Source organism: Mustela erminea, chromosome 9, assembly GCF_009829155.1.
Source record: "Mustela erminea isolate mMusErm1 chromosome 9, mMusErm1.Pri, whole genome shotgun sequence".
Taxonomy (NCBI): Eukaryota; Metazoa; Chordata; class Mammalia; order Carnivora; family Mustelidae; genus Mustela; species Mustela erminea.
The window spans coordinates 109,883,112-109,897,578 of NC_045622.1; positions in this window are offsets into that span (position 1 = coordinate 109,883,112).

Consider the following 14,467-nt stretch of genomic DNA (forward strand, 5'->3'; position numbering starts at 1 on the left):
TTTTCCAGAAGCATGCTGGGTCCTGGCACCCTGGTGGAGAGGAGTTTTGAGCAGGCAGCCCAGCGTGAGGAGAGGACCGTTGCACGGAGACCCCCGGATGGTGTAAGGAAAGGGTCCCCCTCCATAGCAGCCAGCGTCGCCCACGAAGAGAGCTGCAGAGGCAGAGGTCTGGGTGGAAGGGGCTCAGCCGGTCTGAGAACAGCAAGACCAGGGTGGCTGCAGGTGGCGGCTGTTCAAGTCGTAGAGGGCCTTGTACCTTGGAGGTAACTGTGAAGTGAGATTTTGTTTTGGGTGTAACAGCGCTGGACGGCTGCAGGGGGAAGATCATTCCAGCCATTTGGTAAGATAACGCCAAGAAAGGAGACCTAGGTTAGGGCACTCCACATTTTCTGGCAAATCACCAAATGGCTCTTCAAAAAGGCTGTACAGAATTAAGTCCCGCCTTCATCTCCCTGTTTCAATCACATGTGCCGTTGAACTAAATATTTTTGAAACCTGTTTTAATGAGTGCATGTTTCTTTTTTTAGTGGTTCTTTTATATTTTACTATTTTTTAGAAAGGTTTTATTTATGTATGTATGTATTTGTTTATATCTTTATTTAAAGATTTTATTTATTTATTTAACAGAGATCACAAGTAGGCGGAGAGGCAGACAGAGAGAGGAGGAAGCAGGCTCCCTGCTGAGCAGAGAGCCGGATGGAGGACTCGATCCCAGGACCCTGAGACCATGACCTGAGCCAAGGCAGAGGCTTTAACCCACTGAGCCATCCAGGCGCCCCTTTATTTATTTATTTTTTTGACAGAGACACAGCAAGAGAGGGACCACAAGCAGAGGGAGCAGGAGAGGGAGAAGCAGGCGTACCATGAAGCAGAGAGCCTGATGTGGGGCTCGATCCCAGGACACTGGGATCATGACCTGAGCTGAAGGCAGAGGCTTAACCAACCTAGGTGCCCAGGCGTCCCCCTTGAGACAAATTCCTAGAACTGATAAAACCAGATCAGAGTTTGTGAATGCTAATACTTTCGAAGCAATTTGCCAAATCTGCTCCATAAGGCTTGGGAAGTATGACATTCACTTTGCATTTGATTTTCTTTCCAAAATTGAATGTTTTTAATACACACACACACACACACACACACACACAGCTATTTCTCCAAGTGTGGTTCCACTGTTTCTGCTTGCAGTGAGGACTGGCTGTTTTTGGAGAGGTTTTGTGGCTGGGAAGGAAACAGACATTAACATCTGACGGGGCCGCCTTTTTCCTGGACTCCTAAGGCACCCTATGCTTTGTGGGGATCCAGCCCAGAGCGGGCTGCAGTGGCCCCAACAGCCCTCCCTCAGCCATGCAACACCCTACAGAATTCGGGACACTGTGCATCAAGGATCGTGAGATCAACACCTTGGGTCGACTTCTCTAGGCCCAGGGTCCTTGGAGCACAGTTCTGGGAGCCGTTCTCAGGATGCTGGAGGTGGGGGCAGCCCAGCAGGGTTGGGCCCCCAGCACAAGCCATCCCCAAATAGGCCTCTTAGGCCTTTGGGTTATTTTGAGTCAGATTAGTTCAAAATTGCCATTGAAAACCAGCGGATCCAGGGAAAGCTCTAAAAACAGGTCACAAGGGGGTTTCTTGTACAGGAAATTTACATTTATAAAGGTAATTTCCATTTGTAAGGCGTCTCGGGCTCTCACACAGGAAGTGGAGGGCTCTGGGGCAAATCAGCCGGGGGGGGGGGGGGGGGGCTGGGACCCTGAGCTGCTTCCAAACCTCGATTACCATTCTTCACCCCCTCTCCCGCCATTCCCCCCCTCCCCGCACCCGGTCCCGCACCCTGCAGCCCCAATCCCCTTCCCCTTAGCTTTAAGCTGGGTGGTTCTCACGGTGATGAGAAGATGGTGTGTGTCAGCCCAAGTTCCAGCCACTACACGGGCTGCTCTTCCCTACGTCCACACTCGATGTGCCTGTTAGCAAACTGATTTGATTTTCTTGCCTTCATCTGTCTTTGCCAGTCTCATTCCCAGCGCCCCAGTTGCACAACCTACAATGGGTGGAGGAAAACACTTTTTTCCTCCCCTACAGGCATTGTGGGGAAAAAAAAATGTGGGGCACCTGGGTGTCTCAGTTTGTTGAGGGTTTGACTCTTGATTTTGGCTCAGGTCATGATCTCAAGGGTGGAGAGATCCAGCCCTGGTCAGGCTGGGTTTGGAGCCTGCTTAAGGTTCTCTCTTGCCCTCTGCCCGCCCCCCCATGCTAGCTCTCTCTCTCCCTCTAAAATAAATATAAATAAGTAAAATATTTTTTTAAAAAATGCGTATTATATTATATTACACTTAATAGAGATAAATGGGTTGAAATAAGTCTGGAAGATTTTGCCATCAGCTATTACTTCTTGAGAAGGATGTAGCTAGCATTTGGGTAATGGGAATAAAAGGAATTTTTCTCTTTCTTTCTTTTTTAAAAAAAGGGGGCACCTGGATGGCTCATTGAGTTCAGAGTCTGACGTTGGCTCAGGTTGTGATCTCAGGGTCCTGGGATCAAGCCCCACGTTGGGGGGTCTGCTTCTTCCTCTGTTCCCCGCCCCCCTTTCATGTTCTTTCTCTCTCAAATAAATAAAATCTTTTAAAAAAAAGATTTTTTATTTTTTATAAAATATAAGATTATTTATTTATTTATTTGACAGAGAGAGATTACAAGTAGACAGAGAGGCAGGCAGACAGAGAGGGGGAAGCAGGCTCCCCGCCGAGCAGAGATCCCGATGTGGGGCTGTATCCCAGGACCCTGCGATCATGACCTGAGCCGAAGGGAGAGGCTTAACCCAGTGAGCCACCCAGGCACCCCTAAATATAATCTTATTTAAATAAAAAAAAGAAAAAGAAAGAAAAGAAACAACAGAGCGAAAATGGAGTCACTTCCACTCATTGTCATGACTCCCGACCAAGATTTCACACCTACCCTAACCCTAGTTGCAGCCCCTCCCAGGCCTAGTGAGGTCATCCTTGATAGAGCCTCCCCTTGCCCCACCCTCAAAGGGAGGTGACCCTGCTTAAAACAATCCTTTCTTTTCTTTTGCTAATAACCTCCTTGTCTGTCCTGTTTCCACCTACAAAATCAATCCTTCGGTTCTGTACGGTCCCCGGAGTCCCCTCTACCTGCCACAGGGGCTGCTGCCCAGTTCACAAATCACTGAATAGAGCCGATTAGGTAGGTGGTTTGCTCTGTTGCGTTTTGTTACCTCCCCGGTAGGTCTCCGATCCAGGTACCTCCACGCCGGGCAGGGTGTGTGCGTAACTACTCCGGGTTTCAGGCCTGTCGCTGGTGAGGCAGGGATCCTGAAACCTGCCTTGCAGGATGATTGTGGGAAATTCATGGATGTGATGGTTGATTTTACATCAGCCTGACCGGGCTGAGGGGTGTACGGAGAGCTGGAAAAGTGTAATTTCTGGGCATCTTTGAAGGTATTTCCAGAGAGATTAGCCTCTGATGGGAGGGGCTCAGGGAAAAGGGTCGCCCTTGTCCCCAGCGATGCGGGCTGGCCCCGTCCCATCCTCGGGGGCTGGATGGAGCACACCAGCAGAGGGAGGGTGAGTTTGCCCTCTTTGCTTGGGCTGGGGCTGCCATCTTCTGCCCTGGACTTGGCCTCGGCCCCTGGAATCACGCTTTCCTGGGTCTTCAGCTTGCATGTGGCCGATGGTGGGACATCTCAGCCTCGGGAACTGTGTGAGCCAGTCTCGGACAACACATCTCTGTCCGTGCACCTCTGTATATCCTGTTGGTGCTGTTTCTCTGGAGTCCTGGACTCGTACGGTGCGACCCTTTGGGGATGGAGTGGGAACTCACGGAAGGGCCTGCGGGACGTTCTGGATGCGAGGCGGTGAGTTTGCTCTTGATTCTTCCGCGCACGTGCACAGAACCTCCTTGTGCCTCTGCACGGAGAGGCTGCGAGTGCCGCGTCGTGAAGCTGGAGTCACACGATGGCTGTTCTGAATGAGTTTAACGTATTCTGTCGCACCGGTAGTGATACTTGCCCATGGCTCAAACCCCAAAGGTGCACAACGGTGAACGTGAAAAGCCTGCGTCCCCGCCCTCTGGTCTACCCGCTCCCCACTCTGAAGAAACGCGTTCCCGTCTGCCAGAGACAGTCCAAGGTTGGACACACATATACTTTTCTGCAATTTTTGCCCAAGTGAAATGGTATCTTAGGACAGCTCGTTCGTCGTGAACAAACATTTCCTGATAACTAGACGAGACATGGGCCAGACCGGATTGGGAGACCCTCAAGGAACAAGTGTCCTGTTGCGATTTGAAGACCCTTAACCCTGAATGCAGTGTGGACAGGGCGGCTTCCCCTGTCAGGAACTGGGTAAGTGTGTGTTCGAACCCATCACAGACACAGTCTTCGATGATGAGAGACATCAAGACAGGCCCTCTCCTCAAGCTTGGCTTTGGTCCCAACTATCCCATGTCTGTCTGTGGCAACGAAAACAGTCAGAACAAGGGCCCCGGGGGTCTCCGTCGGTCCAGCATCTGACTCTTGATTTCGGCTCAGGTCATGATCGCAGGGTTGTGAGATCGAGCCCCCTGTGGGGCTCCTTGCTCGGTGGGGAATCTGCTTGGGGTTCTCTCTCTCCCTCTCTGACTGCCCCTGTCTCCCCGCCGCCTCCCCCCTACCCAGCCCTTGCGTAGGTGCACTCTCTCTTTCTCTCCGTCTCTCTAAAATAAATGAATAAAATGTTAAAACAAGAAACAAAGTGACCAACCAGCACGACTGGCTTTGTTCTCAGAGGGCGTCCCCGCCCTGCCTCCCTGCATCTCCACAGTGGCACGGTGGGGACCCTCCCCAGGAATCTGGTCCCGTCTGTGTGGGAATATCTTCTATGAGCGTAACTGGACTGAGAAATCACCTGGCCAGGACTCTCTCCCAGCACGATGTATCTGTTGTTCAGTCCCTCATTCTGCCATTTATTTACACAGACTTCACAGAAATATATTTTTAACTTTTTATTTTAAGTAGTCTCCATCCCCGATGTGGGGCTTGAACTCGGGACCCTGAGATTAAGAGCTGGATGTTCTGGGGCACCTGGGTGGCTCCATGGGTTAAAGCCTCCGGCTTAGGTCACGATCTTGGGGTCCTGGGATGGAGTCCCGCATTGGGCTCTCTGCTTGGCAGGGAGCCTGCTTCTCCCCCGTCTGCTGCTCTGCCTGCTTGTAATCTCTTACTCTGTCAAATAAGTAAATAAAATCTAAAAAAAAAAAAAAAAAAAAAAAAAAAGTATGAGACTCTGATCTTAGGGACATAGGTTCCAGCCCCATATTGTGTGTGGAGCCTACTGAAAAAAAAAAAAAAAAAAAGAAAGAAAATATATTGGTTTACCCACAGTTATTTTGCCCATTTTGCAGCAAACATCTAGCCAGAGACAGGCTGAGCCACTTTGTCCCAGCTCCCACGGCTTACGAGGGCAGAGCTGGGGGCTGACCCCCCAGGTAGGCTCCGTGGCCGGTGGCGACAGACAGTAGCGGGCTCCACCAGCCCGGGTTGGCCAACAGTTTGTCACCAGGGTGGGGCGCCCAGCCGGGCTTTCCGAAGGACGCCGAAGCTATGATTATGTTGTCCTCGTCTGCTGGTGTCTCGGCCTCCCCGGGGGACAAAGAGCAAGGCTTGGAGACCGAGTGCGTGGGCTGGGGCTGCGTCTGCAGAGAAGGACAAATACGGAGGCAGGAAGGCTGGGCCGGAGGCTCTCACAGTGCTCCGGCATCAGCTCGCCGCTCTGCTGCCAAAGGAAACAGGTCCAGGAGGAACCATCCAAGCACCGCTGTGAAGGGTCGAGTGAGTGGCAGGGCACATGACCCGCTGATCCAAGCAGGAGGAGGAGGGGTGTGTCGGGTCCTGGCAGGGTTGCTGGAAAAGTACATGGCTGGGGGCCAGGGCCATGGTCCTAGAGAGATTTCTGAAAGAGTTCCTGATCTCCCTACACATCCCCTCGCCCTGGCCTCGGGTCCCTACATTTGAAAGGTGACCTTTCATTACCAAGGGTGACCTAGAGTGGATTCAAGCACACACAGCCTGGGTTCCGTTCGGGACACCCCTGGGGTCCGTGGCTGCCTTCGGGGTTAAGGGATCAGCAGGGATGGGAGTTAGAAGGAAGGAAAAGTTGCTGGGACTGCAGTCTTTGCTCTTAGCGGCCCCTGGGAGGTCTGACGCGAGGTGCTTTGGGTTACGTCTTAGCGGCTGGGGCTGGTCGGGGCCACACCCTGTCGAGGTGAAGAGCCGACAAGCCGGCAGGTGTGTCTTTGGGACTGATGGGTTTGCTCCTCCGTGACTCTAGGCAGCTCACGCTGGGCAGTCCCTGGAGGGACGCCGGCCACCAGAGCGAGGAAGGGCCCGGTCTCTGTGAGCTGGCTCGGCTTTTGAAGGAAAACGAAGAGCACGTGTGGCTCAAGCCCAGGGCTAGACGCAGGGAGCCAGGTGGGACATCAGACGGTGGGCATCGGAGTTCCGGGCTCAAGAATGTGTTCACCCCGCCCCCATCTTCACCACTGTCTTCGTGTCCTGGGGCTGCTGGATGAAGGTCCTGCAGACCCAGGGGCTCACGCAGCGGGCGTCCGTCTGTGGTCGCATGGTGCAGGAGGCCCGGAGTCTGGGATCGCTGGGTGGGCAGGGCCGGGCTCCGCGGCAAGCGCCAGGAGGGGCAGTCCCAGGCCTCTCCCCCTGAAGCGGCTTGTGGCTGTGTCGCTCCCGATGTCCCAGTGTGTCCTCCCGGTGTGCGTGCCCACGTTTCCCCTTTCCTAAGGACACCCGTTCTCAAGGGATCAGGACCCACCCTAGCCCAGTGCGACGTCATCTGAACGGGTCACATCTGCAATGACACTGTCTAAATAAGGCCACATTCTGCCATGCCAGGGGTAAGGGATCCAACATAAGAATTTTGAGGGAACACAATTCAACGCAGCATGACCGTCTAATGGGGCTGCCTCCCTTCTCCGTGTCGGCCCTGGCAGCGGTATGCACCTGTGTGCGCTCAGGGCTGGGCTGTGACGTGTCTTGCTGCCCTGAGGCTGCTTGAGCTTGGACTTGGGCTTCCCTTGAGTGGCCAGAGGCCCTGGGCTTGGGTTCTGGGTGACGATAGGATGCCTGAGCCCCCCAGGAGCAGAAGCAGAGAGTGTGGTCCAAGAACCGCGTACATGAAGGTGGCCTTTCTCCCGCGTGGCTGTGAGCAGAGATCGGGAGACTCCGGCAGGAGACTGACACGCCATGGCCGCTCCTGCCCCACGAGTGGCCAAGAAAGGCCAGAGTCCTTTAATCTCTGTTGATGCCCAAGGCCCAGTTACCCAACAGGTACTTGTACTTAGCAAGGGTCTGCTGCGCGCCAGCGCAGACTTCGCCCGGAGCCGGAGGCTTCTGCATGCCGCCTGGACACCCTGGCAGGGCTCCACTCTGGGAAACTGGCTCCAGGTGGCAGTTAGTTGGACACGGGGCACAGAATGTGGCTCAGCTGCTTCCCGAAGCAGAGAAACAGCATGAGACACATCGAAATGCGCTTGCAACAAAGCCTGTAGTTACTCTTAAAAAAAAAAAAAAAAAAAAAAGATTTTATCTATTTGAGAGAGACTGAGAGTTAGCAGAAGAGAGAGCAGCAGAGGCAGAGGGCGAAGCGGGCTCCCTGTGGGGCCTGACATGGGGCTCGATCCCAGCACCCTGGGATCATGACCAGAGCTAAAGGCAGAGGCTTAATCAGCTGGGACACCCAGGTGCTTGCCCGTGTTTACTGTGGCCACAAAAGGATTTTCTCTCCAGTCCAGCTTTTCGTAATGGTGTCTCTTGGCCTCTTGGTCCCCTCCCCCATAGTGACCGCCTGATGGACAATTCCCAGAACCTTCGAGCTCTTAACTTCCTCTGGGGCGCTGGGAACTCGGTGCTGTTTATTTCCTCTGAGTGGCATCACGGCCAGTGTCGTGCTGGGGGGTCCTCTCCTGGCCCCATGCTGCTCCTACCTTGTCGGTCGAAGGGTCGGCCAGTGGCCCAGCTGACTGCAGTGTCCCCTGCCTGGGCCTCCTGCACGACGCCGGGTCTCAGTGAGGACTCGAGAGAGGAGCGAGTCTCCCGGCTGCTGTGTGCGCTTGTGTGTGTGCATGCGTATGTGCGTGTGTACACACGTGGGTGTGCATGCATGGGTGTGTGCACATAGGTGCATGTGGGTGTGCACATGTGTGCGTGTGCATACGTGTGGGTGTGTGCATGTGTGTGAGCACTAGGCGGCTGTCCTGGGAGAAAGGCAGCGTGGACAGGGCTTGGCCATGTTCTGGGCCATGATCTGGGCCATGTTCTGGGCGTCACCACGCACGTGGGTGTATTGGACTTGGCCCCAGTGGGCAAGGGGGTTGTTTGCTCTGATTCGTGTGCAGGGACTAGAGGCTCACAAATTTTCCGTGCTATTGGCCTGCGTGTGTGTCAACCGCGTCTTTTATCTTCTGTGTTTCTGAAGCTCTGGCGCTGGGGGCCTTGCTGGCTCCGGGGGGACGGCGCCTCCAGGGTTAGCGATTCCTAGAGACGGCGAATAACGAGCCCGAGAGGGCAACTTTCCAGCGCCAAGAAGCCCACATAGAGCCTCACCCCCCCACGTCTTACTGGGCTCTCCCGCTCGGGGCCTCTGTCTCCCGTCCTGAGGAGCCCACGGCAGGTCCAGACAGCCAGGGACAGCCGCTGGGTCCCAGATCCCCTGAAATTATCCAGACTAGCCAAGCCTCAGCCTGTTCATTCTGCCCCCGCCTGTTTGTCCTGCAGAAACCACAGGGAAGGCTCCTGCCCACAGCTCCCGTCTCCCTCTGCCTCCTGACCGCCCCTGGTGCTTTCCTGTGTGCCCCCCGTGGCAGTGCGCCCCCGCCTCTCGGGATCTGTGAGCAGCACACTGTCTTTTCAAGGACAGCAGACTCCCGATCTGACGGCCTCGCTGTACCTCACTGGTGATGAGTCCGGGGGGCTCCGTTGGTGAAGCGTCTGCCTTTGACTCACGTCATGATCCCAGGGTCCTGGGATCAAATTCTACGCCAGGCTCCCTGCTCAGCGGGGAGTCTGCTTCTCCCTCTAACTCTGCCCCTCCCCTCTGCTTGGGCTCACTCTTAAATAGATAGGTAAATAAATAAATCTTAGAGAAAAGAGCTCTATTTTTTGAAACCGTGGGATGCAGAAGAAGGGAGGAAGGCGGTGGCAGCGTAGGAGGACCCCAGGCTTGTCTTGTCCCTTGAGCACGACTAGGTAATTATCAAATCATCCTGAATATCCCAGAAACTGACCTGAAGATGAACAGAACAAGCCCCACAACTAAAGACGGAGAAGAGACCGCTTCGAAGAATGGTTTTTATTCCGTAGAATCCCACTCTGCATGACTTGTTACCGGAGAGTGTGATGCATAATTTAACAAAATCAGTTATAAAAGATTTAAACCATATGCCAAATAGAATAAAATAAAATAAGATAAAATAAAATAAAATGAAACAAGGCAGAGGGCTGCAGCTCCCCCAGCCAGGAGGAGAGGCTCGCCCAGGTGACCACCGGGCACGTGCCCTGAGGTCCTGGCCAGGTGGACTGAATGGCCAGGGAAGGGTTCACGGGTCCTTCTGGAGACTAAGACTGATGACTCAGGAGGAGAAAGTGTTCACCCGTGAGAACCAGGACTCTTACCGGGCCGCCCGTCCTGAGCTGGTGAAGGGATCCCACCAAGAGAACCCCGTCCAGACCCTGCATCCTGAACACGGCAGACTCAGCAAGGCTACTGCTCATACGGTAACTTTTTTTTTTTTTTTTTTACAGATTTTATTTATTTGACAGAGATCACAAGTACGCAGAGAGGCAGTCAGAGAGAGGAGGAAGCAGGCTCCCTGCTGAGCAGAGAGCCCGATGCGGGGCTCGATCCCAGGACCCTGGGATCATGACCTGAGCTGAAGGCAGCGGCTTAACCCACTGAGCCACCCAGGCGCCTCTTCATACGGTAACATTAACCCTGTGGTCACTGGGGAGGGCACAGGAACAGGGGGGTATTAGTCGGAGGCGATGGTGCAGTGGGGGGAGGGTATTTTCTGGGGTGATGGAGGGGTCTGAGCCCAGGCCTCGAATTCTGCTGCTTGAAATGGCTCCGCTTTGAGAATCTTCGCTGGGTATCCTAGTTTTTTTTTGTTTTTGTTTTTTGTTTTTGTTTTGTTTTTTTAAAAACAAACAAAAGTAGGCTCTACAGCCCAGAGCAGAGCCCAGTGTGGGGCTCGAACTCGTGACCCTGAGATCATGACCTGAGTGGAGATCAAGACGGGGACGCCTAACCGCCGGAGCCAGCCTAAGACATTTTATTCCAGTCCAAACATTCCAGGAGAGAGAACTCTACAAGCCTCAGCTGAGCCCCAGAAAGTTCTGGGCAACAGATGGGGGCGGGGCCTGGGGCTGTTCGCAGAAGGGGGGACATCAGAAGACACACTTGGCTCCCACGTCCAGCCTCAGGCTGTTCAAGGGAACAGGTTCCCTTTGGCACCTTCAGAGACTTAGAAGGTTTTCTTAAGGAAAACATCCCTTACCAGTGGAAATACCAGTTTCTTCACAAAGCCCGGACTTGGCAGTTTCAGTGGAGACCCCCCGGGAGGGGCGGACATACCAGGTGTGCCCACCTGCATGCACGGCGTCATCCCTGGAGAACTTTTCCGGAGGGCCAGACCCGGGGCGCAGCACGTGCGTCCGCCGTCAGCCAGGCCCGTGCCGATGAGGACGTTTCCCCCAGCACAGGCGCTGGTGCGGGGCTAGGCCGGCGCTGCCCCTGTGCCCCCAGCACAGACAGGAAACCGAGAAGTCTCCTGGGCTCACTCGGGGCACGGAGGCCGACCTCCCCGGCCGACAGACCCTCTCCTTTGAACGATTCAGAAACCCCCCTCGAAAAGACAATTATTGTATGAGCTCACTGATATGTGGAATTTTAGAAACAAAACAGAGGATCATAGGGTAGGAGTGGAAAAAACAAAACAAGATGAAACCAGAGAGGGAGACAAACCATAAGAGACTCTTAATCATAGGAAAGAAACAAACTGAGGGTTGCTGGCGGGGGTGGGAAGGGGGGGTGACTGGGGGACGGGCATGAAGGTGGTCACGTGATGGGATGAGCGCTGGGTGTTACATGCAGCGGATGAGTCACTGACCTCCACCTCTGAAACCAATCATACATTATATGTTAATTAAAAATAAAATAAAATAAAATAATCCTTGCCGATGTGCTCTGTCCCTCAGAGATTGTTCCCGGAGACAATCTGATAGACTCTACTGGCCCTGAAGTTTGGTAAGAAGCTCGGGGGGGCAGGGCAAGACCCCCACCTCGCCATTCTGTTCTCATGTGGACCTTGAACTCTTGGCCGGGCTGAGAAGGGGGCGCTGCATCGCCCGGCAGCAGGAGCAGGAGCAAAGAGAGAAGAAACCCGGAGGGCATCTTTAGGGGACATTAGGTGTCCCCAGTTAATGTGTCCTCAGTCCCCACAGTGTCGCTGCACAGGAAGTGGGTCGAAGTGCACCCAGACTCCCGGGGTGTGGCACCGGTCCCCTAGAGCCATGGGCTGTGCCCCGCCTTCACGGAAGTGGCCCTTGGCCCCTGGAGTCTGAGGCCCGGGGTGTGGGGATGGCGGGAGGAAAGGTCAGCGTGGCAGCCACGTGTAGCCTTTCCTGCGGGCTCCCGGGGGCCATGTGCCTCTCTCCATCGCTGAGTTCCTCCTGTGCCTGCGCAGTGTACATCTCTGATGCTCCTAGAGCTCGGTCCGAGCGTGGTTCCGGTAGACACGGCTCATCTCCTCCACGAAGCCCCTGGGCCATCAGCATCGCTAGGGAGCCAGGCAGAGTCATCCTCGTCCTGGGGCTGGCCGTCCAGGGAGGGCAGGAGGGAGGCCAGCGGGGAACCTGGGGCAAATGAATACACATGCACTGACCCCAGGAAGAAGGCGGGGATCCACAGTGACCCGGGGAAGTGTCCCCTGAGGTGGGATGGCCCAGCAGCCCCATCCGAGCTGGTGACTCATACCCACAGCAGCCTGGTGTGCGGGTTAGTGGTGGGGGGGACCACGAGGGGTGGGTTAGTGGGTTAGTGGTAGAGGGGACCTAGCCCTTGTGCCTAACCTTGGGGCTGTCCTGCCTCCCACTGGCCCCTTCCACGGTCTCCTTACAACACCCAATGCCCCCCTGTGTTCTTGGGACATGCTGGGATCGGCCGGGAGTTCTCATGGTGGCCTGGAGAGGGTGAGCGCGCTCTGCGGGACAGCGGAGCACACTGGGGCGCCACGTTGAGGGGCAGCGGTCAGAGAGGGTCAGGCCAAGGTCGGTGCCGCTGTGCAGAGGGGCTAACAGGTGAGGCGGGCGGGTGCTTGGAGGCCCTGGGTGAAGCCCAGGCTGTTCCCGGAGCTGCAAGGCGTTCCTGCGGAAAAGCACGTAGAAAGCTGGCCTGAGGGAGCTGGGGGCAGCGGGACGGGGACAGAGCAGGAGCAGGGCCAGGGTGCCCTGCCAACGCTGGGGCGCCCGTCCACCATCCGCTGCCAGAACTGCACTGCTGTGTCGCAAAGAACCCACGAGCTCATGTTCATACTCTGCAAAAATACAGACGTGGGTCATTTTTTTTTTTTTTAAGTCAAGGGATGTCATTAACCTAGTCCGATTTTCTTCTTTTTTTTTTTTTACTGTGGCATAATCTATGTCCCATAGAATCTACCATCTTCACCATTTTCTTGGGAGAGAGAGAAGGTGGGAAGAGGGAGGAGGGGAAGCAGAGGGAGAGAAGATCTCCAGCAGACCCCGCGCGCTGAGCGAGGAGCCCGCGTGGGGCTCGGTCCCAGGACCTGACATCAAGACCTGAGCTGAAACCAAGAGTCCGCTGCTCCGCTGACTGAGCCCCCCTGGCGCCCCCTCCTCAACCATTTTGAAGATTATTTATTTGACAGACAGAGATCACAAGCAGGCAGAGAGGCAGGCAGAGAGAGAGGGGGAGGCAGGCTCCCCACGGAGCAGAGAGCCCGATGTGGGGCTCGATCCCAGGACCCTGGGATCATGACCTGAGCTGAAGGCAGAGGCTTTAACCTATGAGCCCCCTAGGCACCCCTCCTCAACTATTTTAAAGTGACAATTCAGTCACTTTAAAGTCATGACATCCCCAATGTTGTGTAACCTTCACCCCCATCTGCTTGCAGATTTTCCATGACCTCCGACATCAAGCAATAACTCCCTCTTCCCCAGGGCTTGCAGCCCTGGGAGCCTCTCTCCTGCTTTCTCTGCGGATTTGCAAATCCCAGGTGTTTCATTCAAGTGCAATCACACAACACGTGTCCTTTGGTGACCGGCTTCTTCCACTCAGGGTCACTCAAGGTCCATCCACGTGGCGGCCGCTGGGGCCTTCGTCATGGTTGTGGCTGAACCACGTCCTACCGTGCGAGGGGCCACCTCCGTCTCTCCAGCCGCCTGCGGACCCTGGAGTTCTGTCCGCACTTTGGCTGCTATGAACAAGCCCAGTCCAATTTTTTGTGATTTTTTTTTTTAAGTTTACGTATTTATTTGTGGGAGAAAGAGGGGGCGTGCATGCACAAGAGTCAGGGGAGCAGAGCGTGAGGAACAAGCAGACGCGGGGCTTGAACCCACGACCCTGAGATCATGACCTGAACCGAAATCAAGAGTCGGATGCTTAGCTGAGCCCCCCAGTTGCCCCAAGCCTAGCCCAGCTTGTAAAAGCAGCGAATGTTCACGAGCTCAACAGCCCTGCTGATGCCCGGAAGGCCCATCCCGTTTCCCAGAGCAGCGGCCGCGTCTCGTTCTGGCTAATGCGCTCGGCGGACACCGACCCAGCACTTCCCTTCACCCGGCGTCCCCGCGGTGGTCGAGTGAAGCGGGTACTGCGATCTCCCCCACTGGACGGCGGAGGCAGTCGAGGCCCAGGGTGCACGGGTCTGGGGCTCACACCCCAGCTGTGTGGCCCAGAACCACCCCGAGCCCCAGAGCTATGCTGCTGGCCGGAGCAGGCTTTCCGGAACCTACTGGATGCTTCCAGCATGTGGCTGTGCCAGAGGCAAGAACCTGGAAGGGGAATCCTGCCAGCCTGAGGGACATCCACGGAAGTTCGCAGCGTGGCCCTGGGGGAGAGCAGTCCTGGTCTGGGGTCTGGGTCCCGCCACCCCTCACACCCCAGCATCACAGCCCCCACCAGCCCCCTTGGGCCTCCTCGTCCTGCAGGACGGCGCCCCCTGCCGTCCACGGAGGGTACTACAGGGGGAGTGTCCCCAGGGGCCACCGGCTCTGCGGCCATCAAGTCCACGTGGTAGGGACGGCCCCCGACCCCCACGGGACTCTCCGAACACTCCTGCAGAAGGAAACATCCACTACGGTTCCACAGAAGGTCCTCTGTGTGGCTCGCAAGCCCCGGCTGTCCTCTGGGAGGAAGGCCCTGCCTCTGGGAATGACACAGCTCAGGGGGCCCAG